At 36.5% G+C, this 14,486-nt stretch overlaps 1 long non-coding RNA gene across 6 annotated transcripts in view; it reads right to left on the bottom strand.

Moving 5' to 3' along the window:
* Nucleotides 1-12,531, bottom strand: part of LOC107855268 — a 16,835-nt gene extending 4,304 nt beyond the window's left edge. Inside the window, exons 1-4 of one of the 6 annotated variants that reach the window (XR_001670216.2) lie at nt 12,277-12,521; nt 12,047-12,146; nt 11,829-11,944; nt 1,251-1,733 (exon numbers count right to left, since the gene is read on the bottom strand). This is a non-coding gene — a long non-coding RNA (uncharacterized LOC107855268). Of the gene's footprint in view, nt 1-1,250; nt 1,761-11,034; nt 11,321-11,828; nt 11,945-12,046; nt 12,147-12,276 lie in introns of those variants that run through there. The other 5 variants (XR_001670219.2, XR_001670218.2, XR_001670217.2 and 2 more) reach the window with 5 other exon arrangements.
* Nucleotides 12,532-14,486: the final 1,955 nt, after the last annotated feature.

Genomic DNA, 14,486 nt, shown 5'->3' with positions numbered 1-14,486 from the left:
CATGATCATCAACACCCAACAATATAGAAATCATACTTTATAATGAACAACAAGGTTTTTGAGCTTTATGGATGAAAGGGATCCATAAATCAACTCACGCATACCTTAGAAGGAAGATTTTTGATGATTGACGGAGGAATTTCCTTGAAATCGAATCTTCAAGCTTAGTTACGCAACCCTAGTTGTTTCTCTCTTTTAGTGCTCTTGGATGATGAGCTTTGAGATGATAATAGGGTTGTAATATGTTTAAAAGCTATATATTTCATAGGGTTAGGTTTAGGGACGTGTAAGGAGTGTTCAAAGACTTAATTACCCTTAAAATAACTCAAAACAGAGTTTTTGGCACCTGGAACTGACTTAGGCCGCGCCCAAGTGATTGCCTAAGCTAGATTAGGCGGCGCCTAACCAATCGCCTATGTTTGGGTTGGGCGGTGCCTAACCAATCACCTATCCTTACTGTCTCTCACAAAAATGGGCATAACTTTTCTCTCGGGTATTGGATTAAGGCGAAATTGATATCGTTGGAAAACTAATTCGATTCTCTACAATTTGGTAGGTCTAAATCAGCCAAAATACCACATTAACAGTAAGTTATACTCATTCAAAGATGACCCTTGCAAAATCAAACACTAAAACTTGATAGATTCAAAAACTCTTAGCTTGTATTATCTTAAGTGACTCATATGAACATGCTTAATGCATCATAAGCTATCCTATCACTAGGATATTCATTGTAAGTCATGTACTCAAGTATGAATCACTGGATAGGAGATTTCATACGTAGGAATACTTATTCACTTCCTAGCTTAGAAACATGTGGGGTATTACAAATATTGCTGAAACTATCCGGGATTTATCTGTTACTTAAATAATACTGATGACTTTATTTATAAGTAAATTAAAAAAATGGATCTAAATACAACATTTTATCTTTTTGTTGTATTTTCGAAAGATAAAATTGGTAATCTATTGCAAAATATATTCCACCTGTCAGATAACTTACAACATATGGACAATCTATTGCAACAGATGGAAATATCAGTTTGCTTTTCCTTTAATTGTGGCGTCTTGTTGCAACTTGCTAGTCATCTGTTTATTCAATTTCATCGAGAGCAATTGATTTTTCTAAACACTTCTTGGCCAAATTCAATTTTTGCTCTTTGATTGCTTCTCTTTTTTTCGTTGCATCCTTCAACCAAACTAAATTTTTGCTATTGGATTGAGGGCAAAAATTGAATTTGGAGGCTAGCTTGAAGGATGCAAAGAAAAAAGGAGCAGTAGTCCAAGATCAAAAATTGAGTTTGGCCAAGATGTGTTTAGAAAAATCTATTGTTCTCGATGAAATTGAATAAACAGATGATTAGCAAGTTACAACAGACGCCACAGTTGATGGAAAAGCAAACTGATAAATACATCTGTTGCAACAGATTGTCCATATGTTGTAAGTTATCTGACAGGTGGAATATATTTTGCAACAGATTACCAATCTGTTTCTTTCGAAAATACAACAAAAGATAAAATGTTGTATTTAGATCCATTTTTTTAATTTACATATTAATAAAGTCACCAGTTTTATTTAAGTAACACCACACACAACACATAAATCCCGGATAGTTTGCGCCAGATGTGGAGTCTGTTGCGTCAGATATAGAGTCTGATGCAACATATATGGAGTCTGTTGGAATACATAGCAGCCTTGCTGGTGGTTTGATTTGTTCCATCAGTTGCTCCGTCTGTTGCAACATCAACAATAGCATAAACTATAAACAACAAATAAAAAACATCAACAACAAAGAAAACAACAACATTTGTTCCAACAACATCATCAACTACAAAGAAGCATACATCCTATGTTCCAACACCATCAACAACAAGGGACGGACCCACATGGAGCCCTCCGGGTGCACGAGCACAGACTGAACTCGTATCGAACTTTATATATGTATGTGGAAATAAAGAAAAAAACGTATATAATCTAATCAGTGAGCACCCATAGTAAGAGTTGTTTGGTTAGCCTAGTTGTTTATGGGTGCTTAAGACTATTTATTTCTTTTGGTTTGAGTTCAATTCCCACTCAGCACATGTTTTTTAAATTTTGGTAACCAACTCTTCTCTTCTTATTCACTTTAAACTTTTTATTTTTTTCTCTCTTACTCCTTGTGTTGATTGTTCGGACTCCACTATTTTTAAGCTAAGAAGCACCCACCATCTAAACCATATCACACCACAAGTTCCAACAATGCCAAACCCACCAACAGCACCACACCACAAGTTCCAACAATGACAGCCCCACCAACATCAATAACAGCATCAACAACAATATAGGAATAGATAATCTATATTTATGTACATATATTAAGTTTGAACCACCTGAACCAAGAATGTTAGATAGCTTAGTGGTATTGAGATGCACTTCTTGAGTCGCTTGCTCAAGCCCCATTTTGCATGTTCGGTTGGAAAAAAATGCTAAAATAAGTTAACACAAAATCAATAAAAACTTAAAACCCTTTCCCTTTTTTTCAAAATTAAAATACTCAAAATCTCAATTGAAATACAAGCATTGAAATAAGAATTTGCGAATTCTCAAAGGCAAATTCCACTATCACTTTCTTGTTCTTCCAATATATATATGTATGTACATATATTAAGTTTGAAATAGGGATTTGAGAATTGTCAAAGTCAGATTGTCACTGCATCTATTGAAAGAGCCTTTTCAGCAATAAAGTTCATGAAGAATGAGTTGCGGAGTAGAATGAATGATAACTTTTTGAGCGGTTGCATGGTCCCTTTTATAGAAAAAGATGTGTTTAATAATGTTCAACTGATGATATTATTTTGTCTTTTCAAGCAATGAAACCTCGTCGAGTAGTATTGTAAATGTGCCTGAGAAGTATTGGCAGTGATGTCTTTTTGGAGTTTTTACTTTGCACTCTAGTTCTAGTTTGATACATTATACAGGGCTAATTTTTTGTTTATGTAGCACCCTAGTTCTTGTAACGGGCTAACTTTTGCTTTATTTATTAATTACTCCTATTTAAGTTTAAGTATTTTGTATCTATAGACTATATACTATTGCATTCCTTGAACTCGTATTTTGTTGGCTTATTCACCCATTTATATTTTTATTTTTCAAATGTAATGACCAAAAAATTTGATGAAATATGTGAAATTTGTAATTTCGTGCAATTTGACTATTTTACCCCTCTCCATAATTGTATTATGATATTTCTGAGGTGTGGGCGTGATTGACATGGTTTCCGATGTATTTTGGTACCATTTATGTCATATTGTGGTTTTTGATGGCTTCGAGAGCCTTATTTTGGACTTATGAGGATATCTTTTGATCAATGTGATGGATGGACAAATGGACTGTGCCAGCAGCTCCGGAATATCAATTTTTGACTGGTTAGAACTGGTTCGGATTCCGGTGCACCCGAACTCATTTCGATTTATTGATCGAAAAGTTGAAAAAATTGAAAATATGGGTGTGGGACCCACACTTGATCGAAATGACCTCAAATGAAAAATCCAAATTCTCTAGCAGATCCAGAATGTCGATTTTAGGGTGTTAGCATATTTGGTATGATTTTATGGCTTTTAAATCTCACTTCAACCCTTAGTTTGAAAAATTGTGATTTCAGGTTTTGGGGGTCAACTTTGTGAAAATGATATTTTTTTGAAAATCTAATATCTCCATCACGTCCGAAACGTCGAATTTAGTATGTTTGCATAGTTCGTTTGCATGTATCGGACTCCGAACGAATCCCAAGCACCCCATTGAAGTCCGAATTGGACTTGAGAAAAAAATAACAGTTTTTTCTGCTATAACAGTGCAGAAAATCTGCACTATTTAAATAACTTTTTGTGCCCATTTTGCTCATTTTTCATCTTGTCTCTTGAGAGTTAAACTCTAATATAGAGTGGGAGTTAAAAAGTGAAGCTTGTGGGAGCTTGAAACTAGATTAACATATATTTCTTGATTTTATTACAAATTTAAGGTAAGAATTCACCCCTTTTTAGTTTTTTCTTGATTAATTTTTCAAAATTTCAAAAATCTTAACGCTTGATTTTAAACGCGCTTGATTTTAAACCCCAATTTTACTCATTTTCACTTGAATAATATTTTTAGTTTATAATTACTAATTTTTATCAATTTAACCTTAAAAACAACTCCGATTCTTGATTTTAACTCAGATTTCAAAGATTTTATCCGATAAAGCTTAAAAATAGTTTTTCTTCAATTTGAACCTCGTTTTTTACTTGATTTGACTTGAGTTTTCAGCTGTAAATTTCTAAAAATATGAAACATATGTTTTTGAAGTAAAGTTCCAATTATGCCCTTCTTTTTTGAAAACTCGTTCTGAGGGGTCCGTTAAGACCTTGAACCAAAAGTAATCAATACGGGTATCTTTGATTTCTTTTTGACGCATAGCTTTTATATTTAATGTTTTAGTGGAGTTCAAGATTGTTCGAGAAAAGTACGATCGTGGGTTCGAAGTGTAGCAGACTGATTTAGACTTTTGAGGTAGTTTATGGCTTAACTTTTTAAGAATGGGTTGGGTAGTAAATGATGGTACAAAATGCACGTTAAGGGTGGGAACTAATCATGAAAAATGTCTATCTATGTGTTGTGCCCGTGTGGGGGCCTATATGTGATGCAATTGTCGAAATTGAGATATTATGTGATATGTGTGATCGTGTGGGGGTCCTATGTGACATTGATGGCCTTGAATACATGTGAATAATTGTATTGTATTGTTGAAATGCCTAATGTAGTTTCATTGGTATATTGTAATATATCCATACTTATTGGTATATGAGACAAGTGGAAATTCATGGATGAAACGAAAGTAATGAGTGGATATGGCTCACGTGGTTGTAAAATGGTAACATTGTGGTTAGTTATGGAAATACATCAGGTGGATTGGGTGTGAAAATACAGCACATAGATTGATTGTGGAAATACTCATTTTGAATGGTTGTGAACATTGCATCGTCATTCTCATGTCATCATACGCATCATTTCACTTGTTCGTTTTACTGCTTTATATATACTTGTTGTCATGTATGTGTACTTGATTTATGTCTTATGTTATGTATGTGCTTTGAAAATACTGGAAACACTAGAATACTGGATATTGCTATCGGATATTGGATTTTATCGACCATCTTCGAAGGATCATGCTGGAGAAGAGTTGCGGATATTATTGATCTTGAGGTTGTGTGCCAAACTTGAGGCTGTGTGCCAATACCATGCATTATCATCATCATCATATACATTGCACCCGCTTTATTATGTTTATGTTGTGTTTGAATTGTCATATTGACTTGTCATCTACCTATTTGTTCTATATCTTAACTTGTTAACATTTAATTGTTCTATCTTCCTTTAATTATACTTGATGATCTTAATTATACACGTCCCTTTTTTTTTCTACCTGTATGTGATATTGTGTATATTTGTATTCCTATCTTGTGTGTTATTGTATTATATATAGATATTATACAATTGTTCGTTCAAGCGGTGTGGGCTACCATTGTGGGACATTTTCTGATTGCAGGTGACGTACCCTTAGTTTATATTTTGTGCGCTTTATTTACTACTTGGCTTGGTCGACCTATGATCTCTACTAAGTACAAGTGGACCGTACTCATGGCTACTGGGCCCTTTAGGTCCTAGCTTGAGTGCGCCTCAGCTTGCTTGACTCGAGCCATTATTGGAGCTTCCAAGGTAGCAGTTGGACATTTATACGTCCGGAGTTCACCTCTATCTTTCTATAGTAGTTATGTCTTTATTAGTATTCGGAGACAGATATTATTCCCTTTCGATTATTTTTTGGATGTATTTGACTCCTGGATTGTATTAGTAGTTCTTACACTATTGACACCTGATTTTGGGCATGGTTGGTATTTTGGATAAGTTCTTTCCACATTGTTATGATTACTTATATCGTTCGTCTTTGTTCTAGAAGCCTTACCTTGGGATATTCTATCTTTTCCTCTTTTTGTATTAGTTTGGGTGATACTTACTTGTCAAGGTACGCCATGACAAGTGTCATCATGACCCTCGCTTTTGGGCTGTGACAAATTGGTATCAGAGAAGCCAGGTTTCATTGGTCTCAACGGGGTAAGAACGGGATGTCTAATAGAGTCTCGCGGATCAGTACGTAGACGTCCGTATCTATCTTCGAGAGGCTATAGGATGTCTTTAGGAAACTTTCCTTACTTTATTCTTTATCATGCGAAGTTCTTCCATACCTTGTGTTCTGAGTTGTGTTTCACTCTTTCTGCGTGGATGGTGTGGCTTATACTACTATTAGTTGAGAGATGTTGCGAGAGATTGGTGGAGATTGTTTGTCAATTATAGGCTTGTTGATGCTCCTGAGTTGCCATGGGATCGATGGGATCAATTTGTTGATGCCTTTCTGGAGGGATTTGTGCCTTATAATTTGAGGGATCGGATGCAGGACGAGTTTGATCATTTGGAGCAAAGCTCCATGATAGTTGTGGAGTATAAGGCACACTTCTATGCTCTGTCCAGATATTTCTATGATAGTATTATCATCGAGTCAGAGAAGGTTCAAAAGTTTGTGAAGGGTTTAGAGGTTTTTACTTTAGTTGGCTACGTCTCAAATGGTTGTATTAGGGGCTTCTTTTCAGAGTACTGAGGATCATGCTAAGATGACAGAGGATATTCTTAGTGCATCTCAGGAAGCCACTAAGAAGGCGCAATGTTTTGGTGAGTTCAGGAGGCAGACCTATCGAGGTAGAAGGCTCATAAGAAGGCGCAATGTTTTGGTGAGTTCAGGAGGCAGACCTATCGAGGTAGAATTTTAGAGGTTCTCATGGATACTATGGTAGGCCAGTGGCGGTTTTACAGAATTCAGGTGGTGGATCTTTTAGTTCAGTAGTTAGGGTGTCCGTTCGGGCCCAGTTGTAACTTCTCCTATTGAGCTTGTTCATAAAGGTTGTTATATGTGATGAGATTGGCCATATGGCCAGGGACTGTCCCCGATAGATGATTCTTTAGTGGTGGATCAGGTGCACCAATCTTGTGTTGTTACTTTTGTCGGGTGTGAGACTTTGGTAGACTTGCTTATGTTAGACATGGTCGATTTTGATGTTATTTTGGGTATAATTGTTTGGCTCCTTATCACGATGTCTTAGATTGTTTTGATAAGATTATGACTTTAGCTTCCCCGAGTATGCTAAGGATAGCTTGGAAGAGTGCACTTCATTCGTGTCCTAAGAGGATTATATCTTATGTTTAGGCTTGTAAATTGGTTGAGAGGGGATGTTTATCTTACTTGGATCATATTAGTGACACCAGTGTTGTTTTGCCTCCTTTCTTAGATTTTGTCTGTATTGTCCGTGAGTTTATGGATGAGTTCCCTAAGGACTTGCATGGTATGCCTTCAAATTAAGATATTGATTTTGCTATTGATGATGAGCCGGGCACTAAGCCCATTTCTATTCCTTCTTATAGTATGGCCCCAGCAGAGTTGAAGGAACTGTAGGATCAGTTGCAGGGGTTGTTGGATAAGGGATTTATCCAACCTAGTGTTTACCTTGTGTGCCTATCTTTTTTGTGAAGAAAAAGAATGGGTCTATGTAGATGTGTATTGATTATCGACAGCTGAATAAGGTGACAGTTAAGAATAAGTATCTTTTTCCTCACATTGATGATTTGTTTAATCATCTTCAAGGTGTTGTGGTGCTTTCAAGGACTGATTTGGGGTTCAGTTATCACCAGTTGAGGATTAGAGCTTCGGATATTCCAAAGATAGTTTTTCGAACTCGATATGGTCATTATAAGCTATTAGTCATGTCTTTTGGGTTGATCAATTCCCCTACTGCATTCATGGAGTTTATGAACTGGGTGTTTCGATCGTATCTCAACTTTTTATTATTATATTTATCGATGATATCTTGGTTTATTCCAAGAGTGAGGTTGAGCATTTGGAGCATTTCCAGATTGTGATTTAGAGATTGAGAATGAGAAGTTGTATGCTAAGTTCTCTAAGTGTGAGTTTTGGTTGGAGACTGTTTCTTTCTTGGGTCATATGATGACTAAGGAAGGTATTATGGTTGATCTAGCCAAGGTTGCAGTGGTTCATGATTAAGTTAGACCTACTTCGCCCATCGAGATTTAGAGTTTTGTTGGCTTGACAGGTTATTATCGGTGTTTTATTGAGGGTTTCCCTTCTATTGCAGCTCTGTTGACCAAGTTGACCCAGAAGAAGATTTTTTTTCAGTGGTTCGATGCTTATGAGACGAGCTTCCAAAAGCTCAAGGATTTGTTGACTTCAACTCCTATCCTGACTTTGCCTAAGAAGGGCGTGGGTTTTACCATCTTTGGTGATGCTTCAGGTGTTGGGTTAGGTTTTGTATTGATGCAGGAGGGCAAGGTAATTTCTTATGCTCGTCAGTTGAAGTCTCATGAGAAGAATTATACTACCTATGATTTAGAGTTGTGCGCAGTTGTGTTTGCCTAGAAGTTTTCGAGGCAGTACTTGCATGGAGTTCGTTGTGAGATCTTCTCAGATCATCGTAGCATTCGACATTCACCCAGCGAGATCTTAATATGAGGCAGCGCCGTTGGCTTGAGTTTCTTAAGGATTATGACTTGACTATTCTCTATCATTCTTGCAAGTCTAATGTGGTTGCGGATGCCTTGAGTCAGAAGTTGACTAGCATGGGTAGCTTGGCGCATCTTTTGACCCATGAGAGGCTTTTGGCCTCAAAGGTTCAATCTTTAGCTAATTAGATGGTTAGGGTTGAAATTTCGACACTTAGGCATGTTTTGGCTTTTGTGGAGGCTAGATCTTCTTTGATAGAGAAGATTCGAGCTCATCAGTTTGATGATGTTGGATTGAGGTTGATTTGAGATAAGGTGTTGAGTGGTGAGGATAAGGAAGCCTCACCTAATTCAGATAGAGTTTTGAGGATTGGGGGCGAGTTTGGGTGCCAAGAGTGGGTGATTGGATAAGGCTGATCTTGGAGGAGGCCCATTGTTCCAAATATTCGATCTATCCAGGTGTAACAAAGATGTATCATGATTTGAGACAGCATTACTGGTGGGGTGGTATGAAGCGAGATATAACGAATTTTGTGGCTTGTTACCTAGGTTATCAGCAGGTGAAGGCTGAGCATATGAGACCTGGTGGATTGATTTAGAGGTTACCCATTCCCGAGTGGAAGTGGGAACGGAGCATCACGGACTTTGTGACTGGTTTGCCTCATACATCTCATGGTTCTGACAGTGTTTGGGTTATTGTGGATCAATTGACCAATTAAACTCATTTTATTTCGGTTCAGGTCTCATTCAATGCTGAGAGGTGGCTCGTATCTACATTCGTGAGATTGTGCGTCTGCATGGTGCTGGTGTCCATTATTTTAGATCGAGGTTCTGTGTTCACATCGCACTTTTAGAAGACTTTTACGATGAGTTGGATATTCATGTTGATCATAGCACAGCGTTTCACCCCTAGACTGATGGCTAGTCAGAGCAGACTATCCAGGTTTTGGAAGATATGCTCCGCACTTGTGTGATGGATTTTGGTGGCCAGTGGGCGCAACATTTGGCTTTAGCAGAGTTTGCATATAATAATAGCTACCATTCCAGTATTGATATGGCTCCTTTTGAGGCATTGTATGGTAGGCGTTATTGCTCCCGAGTGGGTTGGTTTGATGTTTCAAAGGTAAGACCTCGAGGTACGGACTAACTTCATGAGTCTTTGGATAAAGTTTGAGTTATTCAAGATAGACTTAGAGTAGGCAGAAGTGCTACGCTGATCGCAAAGTTCGTGCCTTGAGGTTTGATGTTGGTGATCGTGTTTTCCTTAGAATTTCACCCATGAAGTGTGTGATGAGGTTTGGGAAGAGACGCAAGCTTAGCCCCAAGTATATTGGTCCATTTGAGATTATTCAAACTGTTGGTGATGTGGCTTATGAGTTGGCTTGGCCCCCTGATTTATCAACTGTTCATCCAGTTTTTCATGTTTCTATGCTTAGCCGCTATATTTTTTATGAGTCTCAATCATTCGTTTGGATTCAGTTTAGTTAGATGAGCGGTTGTCCTTTGTTGAGGAGCCAGTCTTCTTTTTTTGGCTAAGGATGTTAGGAGGTTGCACACTAGAGTTATCCCTATGATTAAGGTCCAGTGGCAACATCGACCTATAGATGAGGCTACTTAAACACCACCGTTAAAAAAAAATCTGCACCCACCACTACAAAAGTAGCACATATGGTCTCACGGTGAAAGAGTTAAATAATTCTTACCTCTAAGCACTCTCCAACTTTTAAAACTATATCCTCTTCTTTGAATTTCACCGTATCTAAATCATGAGCTATTTTGTTCTCTTAAGACATCTTTCAGGCTTAGTATCACACAATTAAAGTAACAAAACATTGGAACAGGAAAAAATGGAACGTAGCAACATCCCTAATTATGTGACCACACATTAACAAAATGACATACTCACACGAGTTTCCTCAAGGTTGTATTGTAGACAAGAATAAAAAAGCCATTTTGTCATCTTTGTTAACAAAATTGTGCAGGGCAACGTCCAGATGGCCGACTGGAAGTACCTCCATTTTGTGTAGCATGAAGTCATTATTAGATAGCTCCAAAAATCAACAACAAATGAGGAGTTTGATGTGCTTGCTCTATCAAATCTTCTGTTTATACACTAATTGTGAGAGTCAAATTGTTTACTGTTAGATACATACTTCTCTTTAACTACAAATTGGATATTCATGTGGTAAACAAGGAAAACCCCATTGGATAGACTAGAACTGGATAAACGGGGGTGGTGGAACAAAGAGAGAAAAGTTCAGGATAATTGATAAAATTGCCCAACTGGAAACTTCACAATGCTGTCAAGAGCACATTCTTTTTTACTTTTAGGAAACTTGGTTTTCAAAAGAGAACTCTTATGAATTCAAAAATAAAAACATCATATGCTTCCGTTTTGGATATAAGATAAAGAAAACCCCAAAGCTGAACTATTCAACATGTGATTAGGGGCATTGGAATGAGAAGTTTTTTTCATGATAAATTGGAGATTTATCTTATGACAGTCTAAGATGGATAAGTTGAGCACCAGTTTTAATAGAGCTACTGTTAATAAAGTATCAAATCCAAGATGTGCAAAATCTCCATTAGATTACACCGACAAAATGATCATGTTCTCACTTAGGCAGAGCTAAACCATTAAATTGTGGAACACAAGGCAGAGATTGGTGGCCTGAACTTGCATCTCGAACAAATGTAAATAGATTCTTCACTCCTAATAAGTTCATTGTGTACTTGCATGAACTACACACCAATATAGAGGAATATATTAGTACTACTGTTTTATTTCATTTTCTAAAAAAACCTCCAAGGTGCTTGCTTTTATGTAGGGAAGCTATTGTGAATATATAGAGGTAAGGCTTACCCTATCAGAAGCAAGATCACAGGTACTACCAATTGGACAATTTAATCATCTTTGATTTCACTTGAGGCAACATAAAACAAGTAGTAGTTGCTTAGGAAAACTAATGACCAAAACAACCAAGACAGAATGCCGGGTGAAAAATAGTTCATATGTTTAGAAGCATCAAGATATGTTACACAAGAGTTATCGTCTTTTATCATACTAACAATGATTATCAACATAGAGGTCCCACCTAAACCATTAAACCAGAACAAGTCCAACGTCTAACTGAAAACTAGGTAAGCGCAAAGGCCATTGATAACAGAATAGCCCCACCTCGTTAATAAGAATAATCTAGAGTCCAAACTCCACAAAAATTAAGTCAAAATCTTAGAAGAACACACAAACCTTAAAATCCACAAACTGAAGCAATTGAAGTGCAAATTTGAGAGAAATTGAAGGGCAAATTCGGTCTGACTTTCCAACACAAATTGAGAGCTGAAATTCGATCTCACTTTCCAATACTAAGAGAAATTAAAGTGCAAAATTAGCCCTAAGTGCAAATCGAAGTGCACATTCGGTATGAAATTCAAGTGCAAATCAGATATGGTTTATCTTTAACTCACCAAATTGCAATTCTACAGTCGGTCTGAAGCTCACTACGCCACAGCTCACTACAGTCGGCCCGATTCAAGGATACAAATCATAGATATGTTCGTCGAATATCTGTGACCAACCAAACGACACTGTAAATCGAAGCTATGTGGTAATTATTTATTCTTATGTGACCAATCAAATATTGTATTTCTTTAACGCTAACCAAACGACACCTAAATATTTGTGGGAGAAAAAAGACCTTACTGATAATGAGCAACAGAAACTCCAATTGGAAGAACACTCCATGGCGTCGATCTCCACAGTACCACCGGCAGAGCTCAGTACCAGGTCATCGATCTCCACGGCGTCTCCACAAGCTGTAGCGATTGTAGCAGTGTAGTAGGTTTAAGCAATTGTAGAGATATTGAAAAGTTTTATTAAAATGTTGTTTCTGGGCTGACTTTATGAAATTTATCTGAAAATGGAGGGAATAAAATAAGCATTGCTATAGCTTATTTTATTTATCTATTGCAATGCTTAATATAAAAGTGACGCGTATAGTGTTAAATTATAGCTAATAGATTAATTATTTTTGGCAACGCTTGAAACCATTGTAATAGACCACCTATTGCAACGCTTTGTTAACCGTCACCAAAAAGTTCGTTGCTAAAGGGGTAATTTCCAGTAGTGTGTGGATTTTATGGCTTCAAGAGTCTTGTTTTGGACTTATGAGGATATATTTTGATCCGTGTGATCGATGGACAAACGAACTATTTCAGTAGCTTCGAAATATCAATTTTAGGCTGGGTAGACCTTTGATTCGAATCTCGGTGCAGCCAAGCTTATTTTGACCTATTGATCAGAAAGTTGGAAAAATTAAAAATATGAGTGTAGGACTCACATTTGATCAAAACAACCTCAGATGGAAAATCCAACTTCGCCAGCAGATCCGGAATGTCAATTTTTGGGTGTTATCATGTTTGATATTATTTTACGGATTTTAAATCTCATTTCGATCCTCGATTTGGAAAACTGTGATTTCAGATTTCGGAGGTCAACTTTGTGAAAATGATGTTTTTTTTAAAATCTGATATCACCATCACTTTTGAAACGTCGAATTCAGTATGTTTGCATAGTTCGTTTGGATGTATCGGACTCTGAACGAATCACGGGCACCCCTTCAAAGTACGAATTGGACTTGAGAAAAAAAAATAACAGGTTTTCTGTTATAACAGTGCAAAAAAACTGCACTATTTAAGCAACTTGTTGGTCCCATTTTGCTTATTTTTTATCTTGCCTCGTGAGATTTAAACCCTAAAATAGTGTGAGATCTTGGAAAACAAGATTAACATATATTTCTTGATTTTATTACGGATTTAAGGTAAGAATTCATCCCTTTTTAGTTATTTGTTGATTAATTTCTCAAAACCTCAAAAATGTTAGGGCTTGATTTTAAATCTCAATTTTACTCGTTTTTAGTTGAATAATGTTTTTATCTTATAATTACTAGTTTTTCATTAATTTAACCTTCAAAGCAACTCCGATTATTAATTTTAATCCAGATTTCAAAGATTTTGCCCCGTAAAGATTAAAAATAGTTTTTCTTCAATTTGAACTTCGTTTTTGACTCGATTTGAATTGAATTTTCAGCTGTAGATTCCCAAAAATATGGAAAACATATTTTTGAAATAAAGTTTCAATTTTGCCCTTCTTTTTTAAAAACTCGTTCTGGGGGTCTGTTTTGACCCCGAACTAAAAGTAGTCACTACGGGTGTCGTTGATTTTTTTTTACGCGTAGATTTCATATTTGATGTTTTTAGTAGAGTTCGAGATTGTTTGTGAAAAGTAAAATAGTGGGTTCAAAGTGTAGCAGACCGGTTTCGGCTTTTGAGGTAGGTTATGGCTTAACTCTTTCAGACTAGGTTGAGTAGTAAATGATGGTACAAAATACATGTTAAGGGTGGGAATTAATCATAAAAAATATCTATCTATGTGTTGTGCCTGTGTGGGGGCCTATATGTGATATAATTATCGAAATTGAGATATTATGTGATATGTGTGACCGTCTGGGGTCCTATGTGACATTGATAGCCTTGAATACACGTAAATAATTGTATTGGGTTGTTGAAATGCCTAATTTGGTTTCATTGGTATATTATGATATATCCATACTTATTGGTATATGAGACATGTGAAAATTCATAGATGAAATGGAAGTAATGAGTAGATATTAGCACACGTGGTTGTAGAATTGTAACATTACTATTGGTTGTGGAAATACATCATGTGGATTGGGTGTGAAAATATATCACGTGGATTGGTTATGGAAATACTCATTTTGAATGGTAGTGAACATTGCATCGTCATTCTCATGCCATCATAAACATCATTTCACTTATTTGTTTTACTACTTTATATATACTTGTTGTCATGCATGTGTACTTGATTTATGTCTTATGTTATGTATGT

This window comes from Capsicum annuum, chromosome 12 (genome assembly GCF_002878395.1).
Source record: "Capsicum annuum cultivar UCD-10X-F1 chromosome 12, UCD10Xv1.1, whole genome shotgun sequence".
Taxonomy (NCBI): domain Eukaryota; kingdom Viridiplantae; phylum Streptophyta; class Magnoliopsida; order Solanales; family Solanaceae; genus Capsicum; species Capsicum annuum.
The sequence above is the reverse complement of the archived record's forward strand: the minus strand, read 5'-3'. Positions and strand labels throughout refer to the sequence as shown.